Source organism: Ursus arctos, unplaced genomic scaffold (genome assembly GCF_023065955.2).
Source record: "Ursus arctos isolate Adak ecotype North America unplaced genomic scaffold, UrsArc2.0 scaffold_6, whole genome shotgun sequence".
NCBI lineage: Eukaryota > Metazoa > Chordata > Mammalia > Carnivora > Ursidae > Ursus > Ursus arctos.
Window position 1 is genome coordinate 9,185,028 of NW_026623078.1, and position 12,398 is coordinate 9,197,425.

General features: G+C 37.5%; 1 long non-coding RNA gene across 2 annotated transcripts in view; it reads left to right on the forward strand.

Moving 5' to 3' along the window:
* LOC130542912 (uncharacterized) overlaps positions 1 to 12,398 on the forward strand; it is a 125,038-nt gene that overhangs the window by 50,033 nt on the left and 62,607 nt on the right. Inside the window, exon 1 of one of the 2 annotated variants that reach the window (XR_008957792.1) lies at positions 9,769 to 9,959. The exons of the other annotated variant lie outside the window; for it this stretch is intronic. This is a non-coding gene — a long non-coding RNA (uncharacterized LOC130542912). Of the gene's footprint in view, positions 1 to 9,768; positions 9,960 to 12,398 lie in introns of those variants that run through there. 2 annotated transcript variants of the gene reach the window in all.

The following is a 12,398-nucleotide window of genomic DNA, read 5'->3' on the forward strand; positions in this document are numbered from 1 at the left end:
ATTGTTAGACATAATCCTAATACATTGTTGGCTTTGATGGTTGCTCAGGGAGAACTGAAAGAATGATTAATTCTTTGTATACATCCCATCCGAAGGGATATAAGTTTTATGTAGAAAGAATCAGCTCTCCAAACTCTTTTCCAATTTATTTTCAGCTTATCAGTTGAATGCATGGTAGGGTTTAACAAATCACTAGCACTGAGTTTCCCTACTTTCCTTTTGAACAAATAAGTAAACTAGCAAGTGGGTTTCAGCCGGAAGTCACTTTGTCTGTGACTAAACACTGTCTGTCCCAAGTGTTTAATATGAAATAAGTTGTCCTTAAAAAGCTAGAAAACAGTAAAATTTTTAAAATAACAACTTTTGCTTTTACATTTTAGTTTATTTATTCTTTCATTTTGTTTTAATCTTTTGATGTATTAAGAAATTATAAAGTAATTAATTGCCATATTAAGCAGCCCAGTCATATGTTTTCTGTGTCCATTTTGTTGTTGTTGTTCATTTATTGGAAGCTTTGTTAAAGGCTAAAAAAATACTAATTTGTAAGTACACCAATTATGTTTTCCCCTAAAGCTTATAGTTTCACTGGAGATTCTTTAGATACATGAAAAACTTACAGTTCATGCTTTAATTTTTTATTTATTGGATTCCCAGAAAAGTTGAAGCCTTTTTTCCCATATGCTAAATTACTAGGCACTATTTCTCATTAATGAAATGAAATTAAGGCCACCTCAAGGGCCTTAATGCCATCTATTTATTAGGATCATCAATTGTTATTAACTTATATGAACTCCATATGAAAATATTAATACTTTTTATGTAACATTTCTTATAAAAGCTTTATATATATATATATATATATATATATATATATATATATATATATATATTTGAGATATAGAAGGATGAGTAGTGCAGTGGGTTTAATGATTAAAGATATATGTTTGGACCTTCTTATGTTTAGATTCAAATCTTAGTTCAATTTATAATAAGCTTTGTGACTTTAGGAAAATTACCCAATGATAAAAATAATATAGCAAAAATGTGTGATTTTACTATGTGTATGAAGTAGGAGAGATGAGAAACTCAAAGAATTTAAGTTGTCCATGGCAAGCAGCTAGTGGTATAGTCAGGAATAGAAACCATGTATTTCTTATCTCTGGGCTTATACTATTAAAAACCATACTGTATTGCTTCTCTGATGATACATACTATCATGGAAGAAGTTGAAATAATAAGATATCACTACATTATAAGATGATGAGGTAATATTTATGGGATTTTTAGGAAGTGTGTAGCATGTAGTAACTCCTCAAACGGTGCCATTGATTATTATGTTTGTGTGAGGTCCACTCTTATGAATATATCCATATTATCTATCTATCTATCTATCTATCTATCTATCTATCTATCTATCTATCATCTATCTATCTATCTATCTATCATCATCTATCCATGTCTATTTTATATTCTCTATTGCTTCCAAAGAAGATTAGGAAGGCTTTTGTTATATATATTTTTTGTAATTCAAATTAACTATGTAATTAGAAAACATTTATTGAATATCTACACTGTGATGCTTCCCTGGAGACCCTCACTGTTTTGAGGATGCCCCTTCTTTAACCCTATTGTCAGTGCCCATCTACTTCTCTCTCCAGCACATTCCTTCCAAGTGCTATTCACACCTCTAGGCCTTCATGGACTGACTACCCACCTGGTATTGACTACAAACTAGCATGTTCATTATGGTTCTCTCCACTGAGTTTCGAATCCATGCCTCCAACCTGCTAATGTTCCTCAAGCACACCATATCCTAAACTAAACTCACCACATGGTTGTCTACCCCAAACCTGCCTCCCCTTCACTGCTCTTATCCCCTAGAGAACATCAACCCTGGTTTTCCATCTGGATCATTCCTTCCACCTGTCCATTCCCTCCACCCCATTTTCCCTGACAAAAACGTATACCCAACTAAGTTTCAATTCACATATCCCTCCTGTGACCTGTCCTTTTTTAGCCCACAGCTGTACTTGTCTCTACTTTGTATTTACTCCCATACCTAGATCAGAGAACTCTTGGTGTCAGCCAGGATGTTGTGTTCATCCTTGTATCTCTAGCAACTACTCAATGCCTGGTACATAGCATGGTCTGAATAAGTGCCCTATGTAGGAAGAATGATTTCATCGTCAAAGTGCAATAAAACTTTCCAATCGGGATAGCACCTTAAGGGCCTTAATAATGAGTGTTCCTGATTTCTTTGTGAGTTGCTTCTTCTTACATTTCAAGTATATCATTATAAACTGATGTTAATCAAGATATCAAATGATCGATGCTAATAGTAACAGTTTCATGTGATAAATAGAAGCTGCATATCTCTTTTGCTGTAGGAGCAAGGGGAGTGATTATCTATGGTGCCCAATAGAGCACATTATTCACATTGAACATCTACAATCTCACTTATGTACAAGGTCTTGTGTTAGACTCCATGAGGACAAAGACAACTAAAACAGGTTCCCTGCCCTCGGAGGCAGTCACCATTTAAGGAAAATTGAAAATGGAAGTGGGAGAAACTCTATAGGACAGACCTGAAGATAATTTGCTGATACGTACCAATCTTGCTAAAGTGTGGATATTAGATATAAATATATATATTTATTCTCCATGTCCCTTATTCTTTTTTAAAGAGATTTATTTATTTATTTGAGAGAGAGAGAGAAAGAGAGAGCGCACAAGCAGGGGAGGGGCGCAGGAGCAGAGGAAGAGAGAGAAAATCTGAAACAGACTCCCCGGAGCAGAGTTAATGCAGAGGTTGACTTGGGGTTCCATCTCACAACCCCGAGATTATGACCTGATCCAAAATCAAGAATTGGAAGCTTAGGGGCTTATTCTGTTAAGCATCCGATTCTTGGTTTCGACTGGTCATGATCTCCAGTAGTGAGATTGAGCCCCACGTTGGACTCTGAACTCAGCACAGAGTCTACTTCAGAGTGTCTCTCCCTCTGCCACCTGTCCACATACACACACACTCTCTCTCAAATAAATAAATACAATCTTAAAAAAGAAAAAGTTAGAAGCTTAACCAACTGAGCCACCCAGGTGCCCCTCCTTGTCCCTTTTTCTTGAGTAATCTCCATACTTCTGAGTCAAGGAAATAGAAGTAATAGAATTAACTGGGATAAACACATAAAAATCTTACCTTCCAAACCAGTTTCTATGGAAACCAAACAAAGAAAAAGAAAAGATGCATTATATATTCAACTGCTTTCAGGAACAATGACATAAATTCATAGTTTTAAAATTTTGTTTCAGTTAGAGCTCCTTTAATATGTTGAATGTGAAAGCATTTGGGCTAGAAACAGACCCTGAAATATGCTGAAATTTTCCCATTTGGAACCATCATTTACAAAACTATTCATTCATTTAATAATATTATTGAGTGCCTAATATATTCCAATTTTTGAAGGTATATCCTGTGAGAACTATTGCTCAAAGAGATGGAAGATGAAGGAACTGACAGCTGGTGAGCACTTACTTTATTCCAGAAAAGTCTGGGTGATCTGTGTGTACATTGTCTCATTCTGTAAAATATATATTATTGTGCACATTTTTTAATGGCTCTGTAAATATTATGCATACTTTCAAGAGGAGGAAGTTTAAACTGATTTATAGTAAATATTTGCCCAAGGTCATGTTTTTAGAAAGTAAACTAACCCATGACTTTCAAATCTAGGCAGCGCATTCTTTAAAGTACTTTCTCTTTGAATTGTTCCATAATGTATTTATTAAATTCTAAATAGGCGGGCTAAATCTCCATCATTTTGGTAGAGGCAATGCATCAGAAGGATTGGTGGACTATATTGTACATCCTGGTGATATGCCTTATTTTATAATTCTATAAAGTATATAAAACATTTCATATATGGAAAAATATTAACTGGAAAATAAAAGCATAATGAAGGGGTTCAGAATGAGCCTCTCCACAATGTGCTGCTTTGGCATAGGATTACTTTGAGCTGATGTCAATCAAGGCCCAAAAGACTCAGGAAGAACTTTTACCATCCCCTCCCCCACCTGCCTAAAAGAACCTAAATAGAATGCTGGTCCAGGGAGAGAGCTATCACTAGAGATAACTACAGAGTCTGAGCTAGGTATGGTAAGCTGGGGGGAGCTGGGTAGGTCCTGGAGATCAATTCCTTTCTCTCTGTGTCCCACTCTCCACATGACATGGCAAACATCTGGTTACCAAAATTTGCTCTTCCCATTTCCTTATGAATTGTTTTCATCCCATTTGAAGTCCCAGACCTCTACCCCTTCTCCTTAGCTCAGGATGATATATAAGCCTCAGTTGACTTGAGTGCCTGAGGGTCTAATGTTCTTATGGAACTCCTGCACATATGTAATTAGATTTTTTTTTTTCTCCTGTTAATCTGTCAAAGAAACTAGAAGGGTAGAAAAAAAAATGTTTCCTCCTCAACAATATGAAAAGGAAAAAGTGTCTTAAAACATATATATTTTAAATTATATATTAAATTATATATAACATATAAATTACATTACATATATATAATTTAAGAACAGTTCTTCCATTTCACATAATTTATTATCTCAACTCTATATCAGTGATATTTTGAGAAAAATATCCTAAGACACATACCAAAGATCACCTTTAAGTAAGTAGCCCTACTTAAAAATTAAAGAACTAAAAAGAGATCCTAAAATTTGAAAGCTTTGTTTACAGGAAGAAAGTATTCTAAAAGGTTGATATTAACTTGGGGAAAAAAGTTTCCACCAGAGGGCAGTATGGATTTATAATCATCCAAATCTATAAAGAGACTGTGTTCTTACTTTCTAAATCCAAAAATCTATGCTGTGGTAGATAAAATCTTTAAAAATATTTGTATGGTATCAATTAGAACACATGATATTTGATTACCCACCTAGTATGACAGTGTATAGCAGTCTATTTTTTTTTTTTTAATAAACATGGATAATCTGTTTTTTAGGAAAAAAAAGATAAGAAATGAGTGAGCTTGAAGCAACCAGTGTCTGATTGCTGCAAGTCAAAATTCACTCTTATCTGGCTTTCAGGGCTTTAGAATTGCTATACTCATTCATGACTGTATTTCTAATAACATACTGTGAACAAAACAAAGTGGCAATAATTTCTGCATTTTGTGATCTTAAGGAAGTGTGTGGAAAATCATAGAAAAAAACTGTCAGAAAGTCATTTTATTTTTGAAGAATGAAGAAAAGAAGGAAGAAAACAGCAAATATTCACTAGGCAATAATTCCAACATCAAATGCTTATCTTTGCTGAGGCAAGTGAGTGAAATAACTTTTTTAAGGCTCTTAATTATTAGCAAGATGAAAGGTGGTGAAGGGTGGGGTAGGGAGTAGGTATTTATCTATAACAAGTTCTAGACAAATCAGCTATATCTAGGCAGCTTCTCTACATTAAATGCTGGTAAAACTCCTATCATCAAATTTTGGAACTACTCACATGAAACCAAATGGCAAACACTTTGTAAAAGTTACTAATAGCAAGAGCACATTACAGTTTATACTTTTGCAAGCATTCTCTCATTAAGTGCTCACACAACACATTTTACAGATGAATAAACAAGCTTAGATTAAATAATAAGCTTGAGGTCATATGGCTTGTGTGTGATGTGAGTTCCCAAGGGAACAGTTACTGTTTAGGACTAAATCCTAAATTTTCTAATCCTTAATCGGTTAACTGCAGTGGTTGCAATTAGGATAAAATAAATCTAGGCACAGATGATCAGTTTTATTACAAGCTAAGTCCTCAGGCTCAAACCACATACCTAGTCTTTTATCCTGATGAACTAGACTGAACACCATGCTGTTCGTTTGAAGAAAGATCCTCAGTCCTACCTGGCCACCAACCTCGGTGGCTGAATATACTTCAAAGAGAAGGTCACTAGGAATAAAGGAAATGTCTTTTTAATTCCCAACCTTGAAGGCATACTAGAAGTAAGAAGCAGGGATAAGTAAGGATTTTGCTGCAGGAGAAGCTGCTTTTCCAATCATTGCCTCTGCGTCTCCAACCGGGAACAATGAGTTGAATCGTTCCTCTGCACACACACACCCCAATTCAGAAGTGAATAAAATCAATTGTGCCATTAACTCGATTGAGTTTCTGCAAGAAGTCATCCCCACCCCACAACTTTCCTTGTCAGGTTAGATCCTCATAGGCTTGTCCAGCCAAGTTTGTAGAAAAGCTGGTGAGGACGGTTTTATCCCCAGACCATATGCAACAATATAATGAAACATTGTATTGTCATAAGTATCCTTTTCAAAATTGCACATGCCATGAAAGACTGGAAAGGGTACATCTTTATTTACAGAGATTAAGTCTTAAAAAGTAAGAAATTTCTTGCACCTGAATCCCCACAGGTGAGATTAGAACAATTTGGTTCTAAAATATGCTCAGGACTACCTCAGTTTGCCCCTTTCCTTTTCAGCTTGGTGGTCTAAGGAAAGATCATGACCTGGGTGAGGCTGGACGTTCTACTTGAGCCTGGGACACCTTTCCTCAGCACACATGAAATGCCTGTAGTTTACTCATTCAGTCCATTATTCAGTAAATATGTATTGAACTCCAGCTAGGTGACGGGCAGAGTGCCAGGAAGTGGAATTCAACAATAAATAAAAAACAATAAATAAAAATTACTCCATCCTCAAGTCTCTCCAAGTATCACCTTTTCAAAGATGCAAGGCTAATACAGCTCATAAGGAAACTACCACTGGCCTCCCATTTGGCAACTATAGATACACAGCTAAATCCCCAACCCAAAACACTTATCATCCCAGCAGGTTACAGCTTAAATATTCTTCCACAACATTAATTCCCAGAAAAACAAACAAACAAAAAGTCAAAATACAGTGTTCTTACAAGCTTATACATAAATTAGAATTGGGGAGGCGGCATAGTGCAGTCACCAGCACATGAGTTCTGGACTATGGTGAGATGGCTCTGGTTCCTGGCTTTGTCTCTTATCAGTTGTGTGGCTTTGGAGAGTTCTTTCATCAGTCTGTTCTGATTTCCATCCTGTATACTAAGAGGATAATAAAAGTATCTGCATTGTAGGATTGTTGTGAGGATTACGTTTATTTAAAGCATTGTGGACTTTTTACATTTGATTAACATATTGCAAGTGTTCAATGGATATAAACTATTATAATTAACAATCTCATCTCTGCTCTCAGGCATAGATCACATGTTTGGGGAAAAGTTTAAACAGAAGAAACAGGTCACTTTCCTTTCCCAGGTTACCAAACAATCTACACCAGTGGTTCTATGAAACTGAGTGATTTTGAAAACACAAATTCCCTAAAGTAGTAAATCCTAACAAGTCTTATGCTAATGCATACTTTTTTTCTACTCAGAGAGTGGCATCCAGAAAGCTCCTGTTTGCTGGCTAAAATGACAAATTTATGACATCAGGTCTTCCCTGGTGATACTTTCTTCCCTGTAGAGTATATACTGAATTTGATGTCTCTAAATTCACCTTCCTATTTGTTCCTATCACTGGTGGTCCTAGTATTGGAATACTGGGCCAAGGCTGTATTCTGGGTGGGACACAGTTTATAGTCTCTAAGGATAGGATAACTGGTGCTTATAAAACACAACTGTACAAAGTTCATGGTCTGGCATTTCCTGCAACCTCAATCTCCTGATGTGGTCTCTCTAGAATGAGCAAGATCCTTTCCCAGGCTTTAGGATGACAGCATTACCATCTTCATATGATACCCAACCTGCTGCCGCCTGTGCCCTCTGACCTGCACTTCCTTAAGTCTACAATTTCTCCTTTATTCTTAATGTACTTCAATGGGAGAATTACCTCAAACTATTTCTGGAATGGACCTGCTGCTCTGGAAACTTGCTCAGCCTGTGCCTTTATGATCCAGGGAAGGTGACTGTGTCCTCTGCCTTGTGATTCTCTTTCCTAAAATCTTGCTTTGTCTAAGCTGGTACATCTTCTTCGCATCATCATCTCTCAAGCAACCATCAAACATCCTTTCCCTCTGTCCTCCTGCCTCCATAAGGTTCGCCTCTATTTCCCCAGGCTTTGATGCCCATGCTTTCCTGATACTCATTCACTTATTTACTCAGTGAAAACACATGAATGGCATGCCTACTGTGCCTAGACATGGGTAAAGTCCTAAGGACGTACCGGTAAGCAAGACGGTTCATGTCGCCAAGAGCCTGACGTTTGTAGTTGATTGATGTAAAGGGCTATGAGAGTGCGGTGAGCATGGATGAGCATGCCCAACTTTGGGAACAGGCAGTCAGGGAAGGCTTCTTGGAGGAAATGGCATTGCTACAGTGGAATCTTGAAGGGGGAATTGTAGGCATCTAGGCCAAGGGGCACCTCCCACGATGAAGAGCTGGGAGTTGTTTGGGATGAGATGATGTGGACAGACATGAGCTACCAACCTGGTAGGACAAGCAAGGTCACAAGGACCACATTCCATTCTGGGAAGGAGGCTTTGCTTTCACAGCACAAAGAAGCTAGGCCAAGGCTACAGAGATCACATTTGTATTGTAGAAATCACCCCATTCCTTTCAAACAGAGTCAATTATTTTTCTGAACACTTCAGCTTGTTTGTAAAGCCTTCCTGGCAAAAACCTAAGAGGCACAACTGGATCTGAATATCTTTCTTTTTCATTTCACAGATTATATATTGACTCTAAGAATAAAACTGATTTCTTTTTAAGCAATTCTGTTCCTCTGAATTTCTGATATGCTCCTTGTATATGCACGTGTGCACACACACATACACAGAAATGGTACAGTTCATGAAAACAATTTTTGTCTGCCCTTTCATATAGTGGAAATTTTAAAACCCAATAAAACTATCCTGGTCTTGCCTGGACCTTGAGTATTTCAGCAACCACACATGAAAGCTGCCTGGGAGATGCTCCAAATTGGGCTGTATGACCCGGACATTCCCTAGCTCCCTGTTACCTAACCTGAATAATAACAGTTGAAATTCCGAAGTTGCATAATTCATACTATAATACAGCTTTCTGAAAAAAAGATTCATTACACTATATAATTTTCTATTGTTATATTTCTATGTTTGTAAAACAATATAAATTCCATTTATATATTATGATTATATAATTTTCAAACTTTTAAATATTGCCCCTCAGGAATGGAACTGGCTCAGAAAAATCACGCGCAAAATACACGCAATAAATCTCTTATCTAGATCCTAAAAGATGGAAGTATTAAACTATATCAATAGAAATCAGATTTCCCCAACCACACTAAATAAACAAAGACCATCTTTTAAAGGGGGGCACCCCATGGGTCCCTCAGATGTCGGGAACCCCCACTTCACTGAATTTCTCAGGCAGGTTGTTCCATATTTCTCTATCATTTCCTCTGTCCAAACTCACCTATGTCCTGTTCATTCAGCATGGAGCTACTCTAAAAAACAGTTCATATTAATTTATTTTAAATAAGGTAATATTGGTTGATTGGGCTCAATGCTTATGCTATTTCCATAAAGAATAGTTTTCCAAGAATGGGTCCTTCATAGTGAGATTTACGGGATCAGTAGAAAGCCGGTGGTGAAAGATTTGCTTGACAGGGGGGACTTTCCTAATGCTTTTTAGGTCAGACCGTGTTGGCTACCAATTCCTTTGCTGACTCATAGGAGGGCCCAGTGCCAAAGGCCAGAGGGCAGTCCCTCCTCTCTGGGTGACACCAGGGCTCCCAGGTTGGGCCAGGATTTAGTCTGGACGTCAGTAATACATTAATCATGACTGCAGAGTGCAGGCTCTGAGGACTTTTTCACAGCCTTCCCTGGTCAGCTAACCCTGGAATTTCAAAAAATTTGGATTCTTTGGAAGGAAGATCATCTTTATCATTTCCAGATCCTGACCTATGTCCAGACTAAGGGTAGTGCTTCAAAGGCATGAGAAGGTATGGATGTTTAACCAAACAACATGCTCTGAACAAATGAGCATGATATAAATGTATCAAATTATGTAAGTCTTGAGTAAAGAAAGCACTTGAAGATATGTACAACTTGGTGTCATTTAAGTAAATTTTAAAAATCATAGCAATGGTATGCTGATGTATAATTTATGGATACATGCATACTTAGTGCAGTTATAAAGACTTTCAAAAGAAAATCACACACAAACATTAGGTCAGAAGTACTTGAGAGGGACAGAGGGGCAAGGATGTGGGTTGGATTGTTGTTTCTGTCAAGACAATAACTTGTAACATATTTGGAGATGGGACGTAAGTGTCTTTAGATATTTTCTCTATGCTTAAAATATTTCACAATTTAAAACAATAATAAAACACAAAAAGAACAAAGACAATACTCTTGTTATTTATAATTTTTTGCATATTAAAAATACCACTTTTAAAATTCCTTGGAAATTACTCCCTAAATGTATTCCAAATGTCATATTTTATTTATTTATTTATTTATTTATTTATTTATTTATTCATTCATTCATTTATTTATTTGAGAGAGAGTGTGTGTGTGTGTGTGTGAGGGGAGAGAGAGAGAGAGTGACATGAGCAGGCAGGAGGGGCAGAGGGAGAAGCAGGCTCCCCACTGAACAGGGAGACCAGATGCTGGACTCGATCCCAGGACCCCGGAGGGATCATGACCTTAGCCAAAGGCAGATGCTTAACTGACTAAGCCATTCAGGCATTCCCAAATGTCATATATTTCTGAGTCCTTGATGGGTGAAATGTCTTTATTTTTCTCCTCGTACATAATTAATAGTTTGGTGGATAAAGAACTTTAAGTTCACATCAGTTTCTTTATAACCTTGCAAACACTGTTTCATTGCCTTTCAGAATCCATTCTGACAAATAAAAAGTCTCAGATCAGTGTGATTTGAATTCCTTTGTAGGAGAGATGTTTTGTGTTCTATCTCTGGATCTCAGGATCTAAGGATTTTTGCTTCTGTAAAATTTAATAAAGATTTCTTTAGTTTGTATATCATTTTTTTCATCTTTCCTATTTATCATTCACCCCTTCAATCTAAATGTTTATCCTTTTTTTTTTTTTTTTTTTGAATACTGAACTTTTTGTGGCTGTTGTTTATTTCTTCTCTTCCATCTTCTCTGCTGGAAACTCCTATTAGTCAGAGTTTGACCCATCCATATAGAGCTTTTACATTTTTTCTCTTATATTTTTAATGTTTTCGCTTTCTAGCGGCCTTTTTAAATCTTGATTTCATATTCTGTCCTTCTTATTGGCACTTTTATTTTAGCAATCCTACATTTATACACAAATTCCCTTTCTTGTTCTCTTAATTAATAAATGCAAACACTCTTTGAATCTTATTGAGGACGGCAGTTAGAATTTTTTCAACTCTTTCTTTTGTATCCTATTATTTCTGTTTCTGTTTATTTAGAACAATTATTTTTAGGCTGTCAATTGTCTGCAAATGAGATCTTTGACCTTCTCCTCTGTTATGCCTTTGTTAAATTAACACTTGTTAAGTTGAGAACAAGGCGCCAGGTGGTAAACCATGGTTCAACAACAGAGCAAAAGAGAAATTAAAATACAGGAGTGTGTTATTCACAGGTCCTGGAGGAAGGGCACTGCATGCCCCAAGGGCGCTACACAGGGAGGTTAAGGCAGAGCATGGACGGAGAGAGAAATAGGACCTGGGGTGCATATCTTTATTAAGGTCCATGGGCGGAGTGCTTTGGGGCTTCTGGAGTAGAGCTGGTTTGGTCAATTCAAATCAGAAGAATGGAGTTTTAGGTAAGACACACTGGGGTCTTATCTAAAGGACACACAAGGCATATAGGCACTGAGAGGCAGGGACTATTTGGGGAGTCATATCAGGAACTTATAAGTTTGTGATTCTATGGGCTGCACTTGCACGAGGGGGCTAATGTCGGTTTAAGGTCCTACAGGGCACTTGGCCAAATGAAATGGGATGCTGAGGCAGTAATACCACGCTGTCGCTTAGCTCCACGGCCAGTACATTCACATTCAGTAGCTGTGGACTCTGAGGACGCACACATAGCACATTTGGAAAGTCGGCATAGTGGCAGTCTCTGCCTCATTGGCTGGCTCTAAGAGCAGAAGTATCCTCCACTGCTGCACGGATGCACTGGGTCCCAAACAACTGTTTTCTGAGGGAACGTCCTGGGCTTGATGCCAGGGCAGAACACACTTTGGGATAGACAGGTAGACACTGTCCGTCTGGATGGGAACTCGTAATTGCTACTACGTGGAAGGAGGGCTTTATTCTCAGATGCCAGAGCCACACTTGGCTATAAAGCCATTCCTCGCTGACACTTTAAGAAATGGTTGTCCACTTTATTTTGTGGCGATGCGGTTTCCAGGAGCTCTTTGCATAGCGGTGGTGGTGGCGGCAG